This window comes from Aedes aegypti, chromosome 2, assembly GCF_002204515.2.
Source record: "Aedes aegypti strain LVP_AGWG chromosome 2, AaegL5.0 Primary Assembly, whole genome shotgun sequence".
In the NCBI taxonomy this organism is placed as follows: Eukaryota; Metazoa; Arthropoda; class Insecta; order Diptera; family Culicidae; genus Aedes; species Aedes aegypti.
The window spans coordinates 322,825,364-322,836,457 of record NC_035108.1 but is presented as its reverse complement, the minus strand read 5'-3'; the positions used below and the strand labels follow the sequence as shown (position 1 = coordinate 322,836,457).

Sequence of the window (11,094 nt, the reverse complement as noted above, 5' to 3'; positions counted from 1 at the left end):
ATTTTTGAAATTGAATCCACAAGGAAACCGTGAATATTCATTTCAATATGAAAAACTTTCGCAACCTAACCTCTCTTTTGATCGCCAATTGCCATGATTAATGCGTTATAAATTAAGTAAATTGAAAGCGATTTTTGTTCCTTTCTCATAAGCAGGTGAAATCAACTCACCTGTAAAAATTCTCAGCTGCTATGGCAGACGAAATGTAATATATTGTTAACAAAATGTCAATATAAGCTTAATTACGTTTTACCAAATTAGGATGATATGATGTTGCCTAACACAGTACACCTTGATATAATAAATGAATGCCATGTTTGGAATGATACTGAAATGAATTAAACAAAAAATACTATGGTAGATTTTTATGAGGGAAACAAAAAAAACGGTTTTCCATTCTTGTTGATGATTGAATGATGGATTCTTGAGCCTTACCTAACAAAATAAAGAATCGGACGGTTTTGTTTTTCAAGAGTTGTACTTTTGGAAGAAATCTGCGTTTTAAGTTTTGATAAATGTACGATTTTAAACAGAAACCTTAACTCGAACTGTTTTCTTACTTGTGATTGAAATTATAAAAATCACTTCCAAATGCAGTGGAAGCTCGTTATAACGACAACTTTCATAGCGACAAATTTTGTATGGAATTAGTAGGCATTGAGAAAATAGCGATCAAAGTTTAAAGTTCGCATTTTCATACAAATGTTTACTATTTTCTAGTAAGTTTTTAAATGCCATATTCATTTAGCTTCACCCTACAGAATACTCATTTTCCTTATATTGATCAGTAAAAAATATAAAGTTGAACATAATTCTATTTTAGTAGTTGCTATTGTGGTTCAAAGTTCATATAGAGACTATTATGCCTTTATTTTTCAATATGGGACTGCACCAACTTCATATTTTTCCAGAACATTTTCAAACAAAGTGTATAAATGTTCATATGCGTAGTGAAGTGTATATTAAAACATGAATGTTGCGATGGAAAAAGCCGTTGGTTCGAAAATCAATATGGGACAGTTATGCTTTTATGGGCAGAAAAGCTCTCTATAACGACTTTTCCATTTTACGACGGTCCCTTGCGATGTCGTTATAACAAGCTTCGACTGTATATGTATTTAATTTACGCCTGGGGGTTATGCACAAATTACGTCACGCTCCAGGAGGGGAGGGTGTCAAGCCAAGCGTGACAAGCCTTACAAAATTTTCGGAGAATTCATACAAAAACGTGACAAAGGGGGGGGGGAGTTGAAATTTAACGTGACATAATTTATGTACCATCCCCTGAAGAATTGTGCCAATTTCATTCAAACCGGTCCATAACTAGCTTAAATTTAACTCAACAATGTTGACCGAATTGTATGGAAAATAGAAAAATTGGTAATGCATTATTACAATATATCCATATATTGGATATGTCCAATACTGTAAACTCTGGTTTTGACTTCTGATGCCTTGATAACTTTAACCTCTTGATTCGTTTTACAATCTTCTCGCCTATCACGTTGCATGCAACATAATTTCATCGCCGGTTTCAATCACGATTCTTCCGTCACGCCCACCATCACCACCCATTCATGCAACAATCAGCCAAAACAAACGTGTCTCACCAACACCCGCAAAGGCACCAGGTGTGTGGCGGACGGGTCCTTATCTCATACATTATTTTTAATTCTTTTCTTTGTAAGTCTAAGTGTAAAGTAGTTTACCAGAATTTATAATATTTAGAATTTATCTAAACTTAAGATGAAATATTATAATCACATTTCGTTCTCAAATTTTTGCACGTTTCACATCGTGACTATGAAGTACCTGAGACGTCACGTATGGACGCCTCCTGTTGCGTGTGTACTTTTGAGAGTGTGTGAGTGTCGAATTTCGCCCCATTTTGACTCTGACACAAGTCAATCAGACTGCGGGCTGCCTCATCGTCATCGCACATTTAAACGAAGTCACACAAAATTGAGCATTGTTCGCACATAATCAAGCTCTGCTGGGATTATTTCGGTTTTTCTTTTTAGTAAATATATATATTTAACATATAAAAAGCCCTTAAATACTAAGCACCTTTGTGCATCATGAAGTTTGATGATGTGCGATAACAACACACATGGTGTGTTGACCTGGAAGAGCCCGATTTTGTGTAACTCTATTTTAGAGAGCGTTTCTTTCCGAAACAATCATCATCCATCAGTCTAGCGCAGTCGAAAAGAAAAGACGAATGTGTTTTGTCGTCGCGTTCGCGTTCGATACTCGCGAGTGGAGGTCTAGTGAATGGGATTTTCTTTCGTTTGACACACAAACAAGAACACAAGAAAATTGTGCGATTTTGTATGTACTCTATTGTCCGAATGAGGTGGAAGTGAAATTGAGTGGGGGTTTTGATTACGAAGTGTATTTCCTTACGAACAACTAGACCTGAAAAGTCATCAAAAGCAGAGCCATCTCAGTCGTCATCATCAGGAGCAGGCGAAATTTCAGGTTCGTTTCGTACCCCACACCAGCAAAAACCTTTGATAGAGGGTTCCGCGGGAGGTTGGGTTGGCCAGTCTTGCGGATACGAGCACAGTGGGATTAATTTTGAAAATATGTTGTTGTTGTTGATTGTGAGGGACTTCGTCCCTTCATAATTACAGTTAACTCTCCCTTACTCGATATTCCGTATCTCGATATGTATCGAGTTAGAGAACCATAGTAAAAGTTGGTTTTCATGGCTACCTCGAAGGTCCCTTGAATCGCATTTGCACTGGTTTTGTGTTCTGTAACTCGATACCTCCCTAACTCGATGGTCCCTTCAATATCGAGTTAGGGATAGTTGAGTGTATTAATAATGTGTTGAGCTTGTTTATATCTTTGCAACTGGAACCAGCATTTATTGATCCGTTTCTCTTTCGGGCTTTATGTTCCGACGGTAACTTGACCAGCCTCTTAAACTTATCTTTTATGAGTACAGGGGCCTTCCTTAGCCGAGTGGTTAGAGTCCGCGGCTACAAAGCAAAGCCATGCTGAAGGTGTCTGGGTTCGATTCCCGGTCGGTCCAGGATCTTTTCGTAAGGGAAATTCCCTTGATTTATCTGGGCATAGAGTAATCATCGTATGTACCTCCCTTGTTCCTTTTTTGCAATTATGTTATATTTTCGTTTCCTTTAGTCATTTTGTTTTGCATTATTAAGTAGTTTTGTTAGTTTCGACTTCAATATGTTCTTCTTCTTCTTTCTGGCATTACGTCCCAACTGGGACAAAGCCTGCTTCTCAGATTAGTGTTCTTATGAGCACTTCCACAGTTATTAACTGAGAGCTTTCTTTGCCGATTGACCATTTTTGCATGCGTATATCGTGTGGCAGGTACGATGATACTCTATGCCCTGGGAATCGAGAAAATTTCCTTTACGAAAAGATCCTCGACCAGTGGGATTCGAACCCACGACCCTCAGCATGGTCATGCTGAATAGCTGCGCGTTTACCGCTACGGCTATCTGGGCCCCTGAATATGTATTTTCCTCAAAGTTTCCTTGACCTGATAAAAAGTGTAAACTAACAAGTTATCGTAAAAATAAATAAACAAATTACAAATTACCTGCCACACGATATACGAATGTGAAAATTGCAACTTTGGCAAAGAAAGCTCTCGGATAATAAGTGCTCATGGAGCACTAAGCTGAGAAGCAGGCTTTGTCCCAATGAGGACGTAATGCCTAGAAGAAGAAGAAGAAGAAGCGAGGATTTCTCTTTCTTCAGGATTTTTAGACAAACTTGCTAAAATTTTCCAGTACAGTGAAACCTCCATGAGTCGATATTGAAGGGACCATCGACTCATGGAAATATCGAGTCATAGAACAGCAATCCTTTGGACAGCTGTTTCTAGGGACCATCATAGTAACCATGAAATTACAAACCCATAACGCGGGTAGATCACCTTTTCGTGGTGCGTTATGGGGTAAAGATCTACCAGTGAACCCTAGTCCTGACTGCTTCAAACGAAGAGAACAGGATGTTATAGTAATCAAAGGAACACTTTTAGTCCTTGTTACATTTTAAACCTTGTTGAAAGTGACAAGTCTCGGTTTTCCTAGTTGCCGAGAATGATCTTGAGACAAGGAAAAAAAATGAGTCGAATTCAACAATTTGTTTTCTAATCTTTTATTTATTTTGTTCTCTAGTTTGAAGAAGTAAGGACTAGGATTCTGATGCATGGACAATATCGGTGTAATTTCTTGGATTTATCGAGGGATCCGATTTTGCCTGATAAAGGGGCGCGCCTGTGGAGAGTGCATGCACCACACTCTTCGAAGGGTAGTAACCTTTCAGTTAGAATCCTTTCCTGTGATCAAGTTAGGAATTACAACTGTAAGAAAACCGAATGCTTTATCACTTCTCGAAAGTGACAAAGTAAAACGACATGCACTACACAAAGGACACGGGATATACTACAAAAGATCAAATATTGGTCGCAGTGGTTTATGTTCCGAAAAGAAAAAAAAACCATGAAATTTTGTGTTTAGTTTAGTTCCATGAGTCGATATCGAGTCATAGAACATCGACTCATGGAGGTATCACTGTAGTTTCTTTATTCTATAAGCTCTTTATGAGAAAGGCATCAGATTCAGCAACCCAAATTAGCAGGAGACATTTGATTTGATCCGTGAGAAACGCATAAATGTTATTTTTGTTACGTTGTGTAAGGAATTGCAACAACATTTCAAATGAGTTTGGCTCCACCATGCCTGATGACGCTAGAGCCTAAAAACAAAAAAATAAATCAAATCACAACAGCTTTTGTCGTGTTTTACTTTATTCTTATGAACAAAACATACACAATTTGTATTAGAATGCAATACTTCAATAACGAACTGTTTTCAACAAGAATTAGTAAACTCAAGCCAAGCTTGAAACACTGAGCCTTGTGTCGAAAGTTAGTATTGTAGCGGGAATGATACATTCCAATGAACTATTAATCGAAAAGAAAACAAAGAGTGAGATAAAAAAATTGCTTCGATATTATGTGCAATTTGTTTTTAAGGACAATTTTGAAACCAAAATGTCCACTAAATCGAGGTATATCTGTGCTTCTACATTTCTCTAATAAATAACTATGTGATATTTTTTATGATGTACAATGCGCAAATGATACAAGCCATTGAATAATATTCACGAAATTCATTTAAGTTAACTGTTTTATGATGTTATCAGCACGTTTCAACCCTTAAGTGTACTACTAATGGTACATTAGCCCAGTAGCTTGCACATGCATGAATGGTCACACAGTATATCAACTCCCAGGAATTTCTTAAAGAAGAACTTAAGTTGGGGAAATTTTCCAGCCGAAAAGTTCTTTCACTGGAACTTAAGAGATCTTATGCCTGAAAAATGAGACCGAGTAGAGACCGTACAAGGACAAAAAGAGACCAAAAAGTAACCAAAAAATCAAACTGTTTTGAATTTTGAGCTTTCATAAGGATTACTAAGAAACGACCAGATGTTTCTCTATAAATGTTTCTTGAAGTTCTTTGCGCATTCCTCGTGACATTACGACAAGCATTACTGCTCGTATTACTCGTATTTAATAGATTTATAAAGGTATTCGTTAAAATGTCTCATATAGTAATTCTTTTACAAACTTCCGATTTTCTGACAGAATTTCATTGAAGATATCTTTATGAGTTCAACCAACATTTATTCGGGAATTATTCCAGTCATTATTTAAATGTTCCTTAAAGAAATCCTCAAGTAAATTATATAGTAACTCTTCCAAGCATGTTTCCGGGGAACCATCTGATTTTTTTTTTCCAGAAATTTGAGAAACCTAACAGTATACTGAGTGCCGCCATCGTTCAATCAATTTTGATGAAATTTTCAGGCAAAAATCACATGAGTTACATTTAAATTTTGAATGTAGTGACGATTTCGTATATGGGTCAAAATTTGTTGGGGTACCTAGGGACCCTAGGCTAGGGTATTTCAAAATAAAAATGATGGGAAAAGCAAGGAACCTTGGCAAGAAATTTGAAAAATCAATGTAAAATTTATATATTTTACGGAATGTATCAACTTTTGCAATTTGAAGACTGTTGCATCCAAATGCTTAAAAATGGTCAATTTACAAAGCATGTTCTTATGTCAGTAATGTGAAAGAGCTCGTGAAAAACAAAGCTAAGAAGCATGTTCTAAATAGATTCGTTGCGTGAAATTTGGGGTAAATGCTCGTTTTTGGAAACTTTAACATGAATCAACTTTTTAACGTTTTTTCGCCGTGTACATCGTTTTAATTTTGCATAAAATCAGCTCGTGTTAAATAACTAGACAGTTTCTATTATTTTCCACAAAAATATTATGACAAAGTGATAAGCCGTTTCATTCAGTCAGGGTGACCAGTGCACCGGGAAATCGGGAAAAGCGGGAAAAAGCTGGTATTTTCAAATCACCGGGAGAAAACAGGGAAATATACGGGGATTTCAATTAACGCCGGGAAAATATTGCATACCAGTACTTATTAAACTGTTTAGTGTATTTTTACTATAGATTTAACATTTGAATCCCAAGCTAGTAAATAAAGTCAGGGTATAGAATATGAAAATAATATATACACAATTGTTACCAATTGGGACTGATTTGATCGATATTTCAGAAATCGTCTAAACGGAGACTTTCTTTAATCCAGTATTTAATTAAGCAATAAGTTAAAATCTTGCGAACAGTGTTTTTTCTAGAAGTTTCAAAAAGCATTTCATGTTACAAAATACAATGTCAGGGTGTTATCAATTATATTTTTCTAAGCAAGCTTGCAATTCGCGAACCAACTTTCTATGAATCTTAGCTAGAAGTCCATCCACTCAATACTTAAGTTTTTTATGCTAGAATTATGTTTTTAGCATCCTGAGGATAATATTATTTTAATCATTTTTAGGAAGCAACAACTAGGAAAGTTTATCTAACTTTTCAAAAACAAACATGAATTTGACATATAAATATAAATATAACAACGATTATTTTTGGAACTTTGAAAAATATCTTTCCGAACATATTTGGAATATAAAACTCCAGAATTCCAGAATTATAATTATTTGTGGTATTTTGTCAAAAATCATTGCCATGTGAAAAACTTCTATGTTTTGGGGCCATATAATATATTGAATTAGTTTTGAATGTTTAATTAATTTCCATTCCCGCCAAGAAAAGTAAGAATTTCTGTCACAAAATTGGCTAAGAAGTTTTCTACTGCGAGCTCAATTTGAAACGAAATTTTACCTCTACTGCGTACTGCAATAAAGAACAATTGATTTTGTTAGTAATTGTATGGCCAAAAAAACTGGTATTTGAAGTCGTTTGAAATGGTAAAAAAATGTAAAAAACATATTTTTGCTTATAATGAAACCGGGATTATTTTTGAAATTTTGTGAAAAAAACGGGAATTTGAATTTGACTTTTCACTGGCCACCCTGATTCAGTTACCTACGACGTTCTTGTACCAGTGTAAAATCGACTCAAGTAGTGTTTTGTTTTGAATCGTGGTAAAGTCACTTTATCTCTCCATACAACGGAGCGGTGAAAGTAGCGGTTAGATTGCGAAAGTTGAAAATCTTACTTTCGCCGTTTTGTAAATTAAACGAAATTAAACGTTCTAAAAGTGAAAAATTGAGTTGAGTTGTAGGATCGATAAAGTAAATTTGTTTACTTTTCTGCCTTGAGACTGTTCAAATCAGTTTTCGAGAAATATCTTCGAAACTTTTGAAGGAAAGACCACCTACAGTAAAAACTGGAAAAAAAATCTCTGGAAAAATACAGGTACAGAAGATAGTAGCATTGGAGTGCTCAAGAAAACCCTAGTGCAGTTTTTCAAGAAAATCGTCTAAACATACTCTGAAAATCGCTGTACACACTTAATTCAGAATGCCGAATCTCGGTTAATTTTAACCGAGATCCGCACAGCCGAGTAGTCGGCAAACAAATTCCCTGGGATCTCAGCAAATAAAAGCCGAGTATCAGTAAATCGTGCTTCGTTACTTAGCAACCGGACAATTTGTTAGCTGAGTCTCAGTTAAAATCGGGAAACCGAGATTCGCACAGCCGAGCTCGTGAAAAAAATCTTAGTGTGTAGAAATTTTAGGATGAAATTTTTCGCTGGAGGAATCCATGAATATATTCCTGAAGAAATTTCTGGAAAAATAACTAGAAGAATTCCTGAACCTTTTCCTCGAAGAATCTGAGAAAGCATACTGTAGAGTAGTATCGTAAGATTTTTTTCTTTTTCCCCTTCCTGGCGTTACAACCCTGGTCAGAGCTCAATGTTCTTTTTTAAGCACTTCCACAGTTATTAACTGAGAGCTTTCTTTGCCAATTGAGCACGTTTGCATGTGTATATCGTGTCGCAGGTACGAAAATACTCTATGCCCTGGGAAGTCGAGAAAATTTCCAACCCGAAAAGATTCTCGACCCACGATCCTCAGCATAGTATTTCTGAATAGCTGTGCGTTTACCATTATGGCTATCTGGGCCCCATAACCTAAGAGTTTTTCAAGTTATTTTTCTGGAGAATTCTGCACCAGGGTTAGTTGTAAACCGAAAAATGAACTAAGTGACTTAAGAGACCATTTTGTTTAAAACAAGGACTTCAGAAACCTTCTATTAAAAATAAAGGCTTTTCAGTCTCAAAGAACCAGCCCTGGACTGAGAATCACACTCGCCGACCCGGATTGACTTACTAGGCTTATTCCGAATCTTATTGTTCTCCTTGCAAATCTATTTTTCTCAACGATAAGTTCATCTTCCTTCATTTTAGGTCAACATCTTCCCGTAGCTTATGGATTTATCAGTGGAATTTCAATAATCTTCTATATAAATAAAAATGGAGTGGTGTTTGTATGTCACGAAATGGCTTGAAAATGAGCTATCGGATTTTGAAAATTCTTCCATTGTTATGTCCCTGAAGTGTTCCTACGTATTTGTTTATATAAAAAGCCCGCAAAAATCGGAAAAAACGGGAGTGTAGGTCTTTCAACAGACCACTTGATGACAAGACGAAGTTTGCTGGGTCCTCTAGTTCATAGGTTCCCAAACTTTTGGTTTACGCGACCCACCTAGTCACCAAGAGAATTTCTCGCGACCCACCAGTGAAAAATTGTGGAATTGTCGAGATCTTTAACTGCATTGTCAGGAAAGTGATAGACATGCAATCTATAAAATTCATATTCACATAGTCAAAGTAAGCACCACTGTTGTTTTTGGTTGATTTTCATTATTGTAAAGCTAAATAACGAATTCTTTTAGATTTTCTCCTCACAGGCATCTAGATAAAGGTTATGACAATCTTTCTACTTTGAAATCATTTGCAGAAAATTGTAGTAAAAATGATGAAATTGTAAATGGTTAAATTAATTGAATCATTACACGTGGTAAAAATGGATAAATTATCGGTGGAACTATGAAAAAAAATCCACGTGATCGGCAGGGATTCAAAGCCAGGACTCGTATACGCTAGATGAGCGCTTTACCAACTTAGCTACCAAACTACTTGTAAATGGTGCATATTTGAAACTTTTTCGTAGTTATACAAATTTGAATAAAATGGCTTCATCAAGTAAATATTGTTTGATGGTAAAACTAATAAATTTTTCAATAATTTTTAAAAGACATATAATATTCAGAAATTAAAAAAAAAATGCGATGTTTAGTTTCCTCAACTAAAAACATTTCACACTTATCGTTCTTTATAATTCTTGTAAGAATATTACACACGCTATGGTTGTCGCTTTAATATCAATATATTGTTATTTTTTTCGAACTAAGATACTGCAAATTATCGAGAAAAATAATCAAAATCTGTTATCATAAAGTTTATTGAATCAATCTCCGAATATTTTGCTCTACGGAATGCAGAAAGTTTGGTCTCGGAATCCATTATGATTCCAATCCCAAGCAAATTGAAAATTCAAGAGATTCTTCAAGAGCCGTGAATATTCCTGACTGGTGCAATATCAAATTTCTGAAGCATTGATTGAAAAGAATAAATAAAATGTCCTGGAAGTCAAGCTCAAAATGAAATTTTCTCGCGACCCACAAGAGACTGTTCCACGACCCCCCAGGGGGTCGCGACCCACAGTTTGGGAAACTATGCTCTAGTTACATATAAAAAGGTAGAAACGTTGGCAGCATCTGTCTTTTGAAATTCTTTATGAAATGTCTGTGGATTTATTTCATGAATACCTAATTGAAACAGAAATGTATTACAAGTGAAACTACTGAACTTTTCCATGTGAAATTTGAAACTGGTTGCTCCGTAAAATTGTATAATACATTTTCCCCAATTCACAATTTATCAATCTATGAACTTCTAGAATTTACTACGCCATAGATCCCCCATAGGCGTGATCCACCTAGCTGTCGTGCATATTCCTCCAGTCCCGCTCGAGATTTTTTGTGGACATAATACTGTTGTGCTTAAACTTACGAAACTATTCCTTGTTGTGTCCGGTAGATCGCAGTTGCTTGAGCTATACCGCAATAGATGGCAATCATAATTACAAGAAACAATTAGCTCTCGCATAACTTGTGATCTCGCCCGAAAAGCCATTGGTAACCGAGTGTGTAGCTTGTTGTTACCGTGCAAACGAATGGATTTAAATGTTTTTCAATTATGCTACGATGAAGAGAAGATCCTCCTTTATCTCCCAGTAGTGACAGTTTTCATCCTGGTCCATTCATTTCTTTAGAAACAAGGAGCTACACATTCGGTTACCAATTGGCTTTTAGGGCGAGATCACAAGTTATGCGAGAGTTGTCATCATCATCCGCAGAGTTCTCATCAATTTCGACAGTAAAGAACCACAATGTGGCATCGCAAATGGATTTCTTCATTTTTCCTGCTTTTTATTAAAAGAGAGTGGAATTTGTGAAGCCCAAGCAAGCGGATTCGTTTTTCGCGTCGTTGGAGTGAAATAAGTTTTTTTCTGGTTCCCAGCTTTTGCGTGTTAATGCCGAAATTGTGACTTCAGTTGAGGTTGGTTTACCAACCGGTGAGTTCGTTACATGCTTGCGCAAATGCAAGTCTGTATCATGGCAATGTTTCATTTATTTAACTGTTTAACAAACTATGGATGG

General features: G+C 36.0%; 1 protein-coding gene across 1 annotated transcript in view; it reads left to right on the top strand.

Annotated features, from left to right (window-relative positions):
• The first annotated feature begins 2,182 nt into the window (after positions 1-2,182).
• The window catches only part of LOC5576427 (wiskott-Aldrich syndrome protein family member 2), an 82,820-nt gene continuing 73,908 nt past the window's right edge, over positions 2,183-11,094 (top strand). Inside the window, exon 1 of the mRNA XM_001662580.2 lies at positions 2,183-2,481. The gene's annotated coding sequence lies outside the window, so the exon portion shown is untranslated. The remainder of the gene's footprint in view (positions 2,482-11,094) is intronic.